The 9,191-nt window shown below is 32.7% G+C and overlaps 1 long non-coding RNA gene across 1 annotated transcript; it reads left to right on the forward strand.

Moving 5' to 3' along the window:
* Nucleotides 1–447: 447 nt before the first annotated feature.
* On the forward strand, nt 448–8,849 carry LOC129302451 (uncharacterized). The gene is made up of 4 exons (XR_008591284.1): nt 448–664; nt 6,427–6,605; nt 6,820–6,883; nt 8,304–8,849. It is a non-coding gene; the product is annotated as an uncharacterized LOC129302451 (long non-coding RNA).
* The last annotated feature ends 342 nt before the right edge of the window (nt 8,850–9,191 follow it).

Consider the following 9,191-nt stretch of genomic DNA (forward strand, 5'->3'; position numbering starts at 1 on the left):
AGCACTTAATTGCTTAGTTGATGTAAATAGTATTTGTTTGAGAATAAACTAATGTTGTTACTTTGAAGTTAAGGTCAATTGTGAAAATAATTTGAAATGTATATTGTAAGCATTAATAGAAGGACATAAAATGTAAGAACTCTAAATTTTAAATTGAATAAATTTTTTTTCTCATAATGAATGCATTATTTAAATAAAGTTTATAATAAGTAAAAAGGGATAGTTTATAAGGATTTATGCTGAAATTTTTTTCAAGGATTCAGAATCCAAAATTTTCTTGCAAAAGTCTGGATTTAAATTATAAAAAATTTTGTGCTCTTTATGGTAAATTTTGCGTGTCTTTTGTTGTGATTTTTTTTCGTGCCCCTTCTTGTAATTTTCCCGAAAAGTTCTTATATTAGATTTACTTATTCTCGCGAATTATAAAGAAAGCAGAGCATCCCATTTTCGTTTCTTCACCGCCATTATACACTTCTCTAGACCCTCATAGTCGGTTCATGTCTCTGACTCTTGTCAACTTCTTTAGCTCGCCGTCGAATGGGTGCTTCTGTCGCTGCTGTTGCTTGATCTGCTGCCATCCTTCTCGTTCGTGTACGCTAGCCATAGTGGAGTTAGATTGCTGATTCTCTTTCCCTGTCATCGTGCTGTTCTGTGTCAGCGAGAGGTGAGTAGTGCTCTACTTTTCTTGCCACCGAGAGTTGCTAAAATTTCTGCCGTTGCTTCACCCGTTCTCCTCATGAAATTTCCGCCGCTGCTTCGTGTTTTCATGTCGTCCTCCTCTGCTCTGTGTCTGCGTGTTCGTGGGTGTGTTTGTTCTTCATTTTCCTCCCTTACAGCCTATATATATATATATATATGGGTATTATTGGTTGAGTGAGTGTTTGCTTACATATTTAAGTTAGGATGGTTTATTAGAACTTGTCACTAAATGAAATTTGGTTTGAAAGTTGAATTGGATTGGATTGAGCTCTTGGCAAATTAAAAATTTTGGAAGTAAAAAAAAAAAAGAGAAAAAGGAGGGAAAAAGAAGAAGAAGAAGAAGAATTATTGATAGAGGGCTAGGGAAACATTTATTTATGAGTCAATTACCTACAAAGTATTTGTTAAAAAAACCTAAAAGAGTAATTTGATTGCATTAAAATAGTTAATTTCTAAATAGAAGTTTAGTTATGTATGTATGTGATTGTTTGTGTTTTTAGGCAATGTGGTGCTAAGCTTGAGATGTTTAAGAGAGGAACTTGGCAAAATGCAAGTTGTTTAATTTTCATATAACTAGTTTTGAAGGAATATGCGTAAGTAGTGATTTGGTCATTAAATTGGGATCCTAAAGTACCTAGGGTATATTGTGTTAAATTAAATGATAGTTGTGGCACTTTATTAATCTTTAAGAAGGAAAACAAAAAGGGGATGGAAAATTCTTCTCTTGCTTTAGTTGAATTTATGATAAATTACTAAATTAGTTATGAATTTATTATTGTATATTTTAGGCTGTGATGTTACTTTGGGATTGAATTTGAATGTCACCAAGTGTTTAGAAATTCCTTGATAAGTAATTTTAGAATTATGATTTATTTATTAGGAATTCCATGAAATCATTCGAGATATAAGTGAGTAGTTGAAGAGGAGTAAGCTTTAGAAATTATTGAAAAACTTTCAGGTAAGTGGATAGCGTCCGAACTGATTTTTTTCAATTAAAATTTTCTTTACTAAAATATTACATTTTTTTGAAAATCATTTTAATAGCATTAATGCGATTATTGGATATTTGTTGATTAACATTGCTTTATTTTGAGAAATTAACTTTACTAAATTTGAAATGTTATTTGATCAATTAAATCAAGTTTGGACTTTGATTGTGAGATTTTTATTTTATCAAATATTGTATTGATACAGAAAATGATTCTTGTGAGTTCAACTTTGAATTTTTTTTTTTTGATTATTTGATAAAGGCAAGCATGAGCATTGGATATGAAATTTTATTCTGGAAAGTTTCAATGCTTAAAAGTATTCATGCGAGTTTGGTTTTGAGAATGAGAACTGTATCTTGAAAGTGATGATTTTCTCGCATGTTTGAAAATGGCTTTAAAAAAAAAGGGATTTTATACGGAACACTGGTTATGGTACACCTAGCTAGCGGGGTGTTTATAGGACGTGCTAGCCCCGTGCGATGGCCAACGCATGTGGAATGGAGGGATGGTTACTCGTGAGCATCATACTCACGTTTGTTTCGTGGCTTCGGCTGCGTTTAGTTATATACCCTTGTGGACTATGTATCCACGTTTGTTTTCGTGGCTTCGGCTGTGTTTGGTTAGTTACCCTCGTGGATTGTGTGTCCACGTTTGTTTTCATGGTCTCGTGGACTGTGTGTCTACGTTTGTTAATTGTTCTGATAAGTTCCTAAAATTATATATTTGATTATTTGATGATTTTATATCCCTTAGTTTTATTTAATGATGTATTTATAAATATTTATTTCATTTAAGTGCTTTCTTGGAATCAAGTCATATTAACATTTATCATGATAGTTCAATGATTTAAGATTTAAATTTAAAATTTTATAGAGTCATTCTATTTTGAAGTTTATTAAATATTTATGAAAGCTTTTCTCTCTTGAACTCACACAATTATTTTAAACTTTTCTTTTATTCATGTTTTATTTTATTGTTGGGACGTTATTCATTGAAAAATTATTATTGGTCTCAGATGCCTTAGTTGGCGCTGATTTTCCTACCAACCCCTGAGGATCTTTAGACGTGCTGGGTGGAGAATTGATTGAAATCCATCTCTTTTATATAATTATAAATGCCCATGTACTTATTTTGAAAAAGAATGGTTATATGCTCCACATAGATTATAGGTAAGATTTTATATTCACACAACACACACACGCGCACACACATATATGCTATCTGTTGACTGGAAGGAGCCAAGCTCCTGATTGATATGATAATTTGTGAACAATCTTGTACTGTTAAATTTTCAGAAGATTTTATTTATAGGGGAGGTTTTGCCAAAATTTTTATAAAAATGCTAAAGTTTTTATGTTGATGATTAATAACATGATTATTAAAATTTTAATATGGGTGTTATTATATTTTGAAAGTGGATTGAATGTTCAAATTAAGACTTACGGGGAGATGTGATGTGGTTCACACCCGTGCCGGTCACCCTCTATTTTTGGGGTATGACATAAAACATTTGCACATTGACAATGTCCATATGTCATTTAATTTTCAAAATATAAAATCTTTTTGGTTCATGTCATTATTTCTGGAAAAAAATTAGTTATTTAATTCATAATTTTCATTTAATAGTAAAAAAATGCAAAGTTAAACCATTATTAAGGTGTTGCACTTTTCATTCATTTATGTCAATGTTATTTGAATTTTATTTTAGCTTGCCATTAAAGTGATATAAGTGAAATGACAATGAAAATTCTTAACAACTATATCTATATGTGTAACGTAGAAGTTATATTTTAATTTTAATTTTAAATATGTATAAAATGACGTACAATATTTGCAGTCTTATAATTAGTATGGTTTGCTTTGTGAAAAGCTTCATTTGCAACTAATAAGCAGAGTTTTACTTTCAATAATAGTATTTATATATACAGGATAATGAAATAATTTATGGTTTTTCAAATATTTATATATACAGGAGAAAGAAATTTTAAATATAATGAAAGTAATCTCATCTTCTTTATCATTTTATATATGATCTTGCGTATCGTGTGTCCAACAGATTGGACAGGTGAAACAAATCCTCTTGACATACATAAATAAACGTACTTGGTACATGAAACATAACATTAGCATTTTGAAACTAGGTAGGTTTTATATAGAGTTCTCTTCAGTTTCTTTATCTTTGCAATAATTATATTAAAGGAAAATTAATTTTTCAGTTTTTTAACTTTTAACTCATTTCATTAACTATAATTCGCTTGTGACTTAATTCTTCAACTTTTGACTCACTTATAATTGATAATATTCGTTGAAAATCTCCTCCCATGACAAAACACTTCCCTCCAAATGTTGAATCAAGGTGCATGATTTCTCTTAATGACTTATCAAAGGCCTCAATGCATTGTCTTTTAATCATGGATGCCTCATCCGATATAATCAAGCTAGTCTTTCTAAGAGGTTGGCAAGTGGAGAGGTTTATTTGATATTGCATGTAGAATTTTCATTGATCTCAATTGAAAAGGCAAATCTTGAGTGAGCTCTTCTGTCAGAGAGTTCCAGTAATGCCACTGGATGCTATTGCAAGGATAATTTGACCCTATGATTGAATTGAAGAAATTAGTGCATTCTAAAGGAAAGTTTTTCCGGCGCCTCCATAACCAAAATGAAAAATCCACCTGATGAAGATGTGATTGATGATCATATCATGTCAAAAATATTTTTCTCTTCAGCAATTAATGATTTCAGGAGATGTTCACTTTCTTTCTTCAATGTGTCCTTGTTGAAATTTAATTCTTGCAAGATGAATTGGTTGCCAAGATCAATTGGCGTTTGAGTTGCATATCTTGGAAGGGATGGATAGTCATCTAAGCTCTTGCCATTTGCTTGGAGTGACTAATTAATTTCATTGGGAGCAACTGCAAATTTTTCTGTATCGGTGAAGCTAATATCTGTATGGTCAAAACATAATGCAACCATGAATTGTTATTCAATAAACAAATCTGGAATCCAAAGCTATGTATTATGAATGAAGAGAGGTGGAAAAAGATCAATATTGGCAGTAATTAAAATGTGGAAGAGAAAGTATTGTTTCACATGGGATTTTCTAGAGTGAACAAACCTGTCGTATCTTGATTGTTGTGTGGAATGTAATACGTGCCTTTGCAGAGAAGTACTGCTGATTTTTGCCATACATTATCAGGATCAGATAGGTAATAGCATAAAAGCATACTAACAAAGAATTTCCTCAAATAAGTTCCAAATGCCCATTGTTCATCTTCTTTAATTGCATCAATAAATTCGTTGTCATTATCAAGCAATCCCATGGCATAGCAATCAGCTTTGAAGGTGGGGTAGACTATATTATCAACAGTTTTAATGTCATCAAAGGAAATCAAACCTTTTACCCTAGTTTAAAGAACTCAAAGGTAGTAAAATTCCCACAAAGAAGGAGCCGCATGAGTCATCCTACCGATTGCAAATCCACGTTTTCTTTCCGTCCATTCCTTTTTCTTTTTGTCAAAGACATAGTTATGTGAAAATTCAATGTAAGTCAATGTCTTTGCATACTTATCTTTTTTGTTGCACTACACCCAAGCTAGCAATTGTGATTCTTTGACTTGTGGCTTGTTTAGGATGCTCCTTGCCTTTTGATTGCCATTGTACATGACTGTTTGCTCAATAGGCAAATGGAAGCTCAACTCTTCAATTGATGCATATCAGTGATAAATTTCAAATTCAAAAATTGGCCATGCGACTTCACATAAGGAAACATACTTGAAATCATAGTAATGCATTATTTCATCAAAGACTGAATGAGGGTTGACGGATTTATTGTTGTTATAGATCCCTGAAATTACTTTGTCACTGCCGTTGCTTATGTATTTGAAAAGATACTTGATAGAAGTTGATTGATTGGTCTTCTCAACATTTATATGTGCTTGAGAGAGCTCAAGCAATTGTGGATTGTATGGAACAACATAATGGTCGTCAAGGGGAACCCTTTCTTTTCAATGTTTTGTCGGTATTTTGTCTCCTATATGTAGGAAATCCATTCTCGTCAATAATTGTCTTGTTAGAGTATTTTTTTTTTTTTAGAAGTATTTGCTGCATTTGGCTTTTTTCATGCAAGGAGATTTTGGATTGCTATGGACTCACGGACCATGGATCATGAAAGAAGAAACTAAAATGGACTCACGGACCATGGATCATGAAAGAAGAAACTAAAATGGACTCACGGACCATGGATCATGAAAGAAGAAACTAAGTCATAGAGAAGACGAGACTCGTCCTTGTCTAGAATTTTCACAGAGATTATCTTGTCAAGTTGTTTTTCATTTTAGATTTTATCTGGAGGCTCTAAGAACAAAAAAATATGTGCATGTAGTAGGCCTCATTTTTGGAATTCTATAGTATATATCTATGCAAAAATTAAATAAAGTAAATGTTCATGTACTTAACATGGCTTTGAGAAATAAAGTTATTAATAAATATGAATTGTATAGTTAATTTGTAAGTTACTTACTTTAACTGCTCCAAAAAATTTTGCTTCCTTGATGACTCTAAGAAGAGCTTTTAGTTTCATCTTGAAAATCCTGCACAAGACATCTGGTTTGTTTGCTTCCTTGATGACTCTAACAAGAGCTTTTAGTTTCATCTTGAAAATCTTGCACAAGACATCTGGTTTGTCTAATGGATGCAATTAATGCACTTTACAAAATTGTTGAATTTGTTGCCAAGCTAGGTTACAAGTGAAAGTGATAAAGAGGTCAGGATATCCCACCCAACAACATATGGCCATTACATCTTGATAGTTTTGGATCATATATCAAGCACCTCCAGTAAATGATGGAGGCAAGATGACTCGATTCCAATGCTTGGGGCATTTGTCTCTCCTCTAAGCAATGCATCAGATAGACCTTGGTAAAGATCAACATGAAGTTCTTGCTAGTCCATGTTTATGTAATCAATCCTTTGTGATTCCATCATTGTAAATCTATCCACAGTAAATTGTTGGAGAAGTCACTTTGCATGAAGTAATGTTGACACTTCAGTCGGTCTTGTCATTAATCTATATGCTAGATATTCTCGGATTGTGACAGTCTTCACTTTGTCTGGTCTTTTTTTGCTTCGCTAGTTGTGCTTAATGGTTGAGTCATAGCCACCAGAACTGAACCGGAAGAGAGGAGGATATTGCAATGGTAAGTATGAGTAATGTACCTTGTCCTATTCTTTGAAGTGTTGCCGATGACTTCTCAACAGTGATGCCTCTTTTATTGTATGAATTGTCAAAATCTCCAAGAATTAGTGCTGCAACTTCTGATATTGAAGGCATGTTGTATGTTCATTGATCTTTTGATGTATTTTTAATTTAGCATTATCGAAGTTCTATTTCTGGATGTGATTGAAGTAGTTGAATGCTTGCCTGTACTCTTGAACATAGGTGTTATTTGCATCTAGGCAGATTTCAGCAACTGCACAAGTCCAGTCCTAATTGTAGAATCTTTTTGATGTTGGCTGCAATGATCAAGTAGTTTGATTAAATTATTACAGCGCAATGAAGATATGCTTTACAGGGAGCAAAATGATAATAGAAGCTGTGTACCTTACAACTAAGATGAGGTTGTTGATTTCATTGTCGGTGTCATGGATATAGAGTTGAGAGTACATAGGTTTAGAGCCTTCTGGTGGGAGTAAGCTTCCAATTCTATGATAGTTTTGACCATATAGAACAAAAGCATACAGTCCAGCACTAGAATTAATGAAATGGTGAATTTTGCCTCTCGTTGATGTGAATGAGAACATATTGTTAAATGATCGAATATTTGTAAGAAAGTTTTTTTATTGGGAGGAAGGTTTGTTGAAGAAAAGATTTGAATTCTGGTGGAGGTTTTATTGGTGGCAGTTTAATTTTAACATGACAGCAACAAATGGAAAAAACAGGATCTGTTGGTGATCCTGTTCGTTTTGTTCTTTCATTTAGCCACAGGAAAACTCCATAGTAGTTGCATTGGTATGTGGAATCTCCATCATCAATATAACCTAAAGAAGATATATGTCATAGAATGAGTAAGTAGAAGAAGTGCAAATACGATGTAATCAGGATATGAAAATAGAGATACAGAAGGATTTGGTGTTGAGATTTGTGACCTGTGAGAATTGATGTAGTTTCAGGTAAATTTTGTTCACAGTCACTGTTATAATCACTTATTGGGTCATCTTCACTTAAATCATTTCTGATGTGTTCTATACAGAATGAGATGAATTTTGGCCAATGAATGCAAGATATAAAGTGAATTTGTTATAGATGGTTGAATAAAAATAACTGAATGCAAGAGCTGTAACAAATGGAGCGTAAATTGACAGCACAAAGGTTGTATGAAAGAACCTGCCAATATAGCCGAGTCAGAGAATGTTTTTGAACTTGTCAGTGAGGTGGTATTATTCTGTTGCGCCACTTGTTTGTTTGGCTGTGCATTGTACTGTTGAGATGATTGCACTTGTACTTGAGACACTTGGAAATTTTCTCTATCAGAAATACATGAATTTTTGTCTTTTTTGCTCTTCTTGAAAGCTATATGAGCATTCTCGTTCATGTAATGCAGTTTCTTATTGTTACAGAAATAAAGAACTTATCAGAGTTCAATGAAGATTAAGATATGGAGGTTAGACCTATTAAAAGTACTAGATTTCATAATCTGGAGCAACAGCACAACCAGAAAACAAACTTGCCAGGTTAGACAGCATTACAAGTAACCGCACTACATGGAGGGATGGTCTTCTTTTTCCTGTTAATATTTAATATGAGATTATAATGATAGTAGAACATTAGTTAAATGGGTCATGTTGTACCTTGATTGTTGGTGATATCTTGCAATAGTAACTGCTGATGTATTGATTCCAGTAATTTTGTAGGTGGAGTATTTTCAAGTTACTAGTATCTCTTGCTATTGACTCTTTTGTCGTTGGATTGGTGTAGTATGAACCATTAAGTTGAGGCTACAAGTCAGAAAACAATTGTTAGCTATCTGTGAAGAAATAAAGTTCAATTAGAATATTGAGGTTGAGGAAAGATAAATCACCTCTTGTACAGAAGTTATGATGGTCTGCGAACTACGTGCTGTAGAAAGGGAAGAATAAAATTGGAGCAAATGGTATGACAGTTAATTAGCGTTGGATATATGTTTTTGCAATAAAAGCTGAGCCAAGGGAATGCAATGCTTTGGAAAAAATGATAAAAGATTTGATACTCACTGCAAGATTTTTGGTGTCTATTATACTATTAATTCTGTACAATTAGTAAATTAATAATAATAATAATATTTTAACAGTGTAAAATATACATTTTACCGATGTAAAAGTGCAATTCTAGCATTTATTTGTGTGCAAAGAGAAGTGACATGATTATATGGCATCTGGATTGAAGTGAAGAATGACTACTGTCCTATATCAGTAATAGTGAAAGGACAAAAATCATGGGGAAAAAGTGATCCATTGATTCTGTTAATT

The sequence above is a fragment of the Prosopis cineraria genome, unplaced genomic scaffold (genome assembly GCF_029017545.1).
Source record: "Prosopis cineraria cultivar Desert tree isolate PC_DT_omini unplaced genomic scaffold, ASM2901754v1 PC2, whole genome shotgun sequence".
Taxonomy (NCBI): Eukaryota; Viridiplantae; Streptophyta; class Magnoliopsida; order Fabales; family Fabaceae; genus Prosopis; species Prosopis cineraria.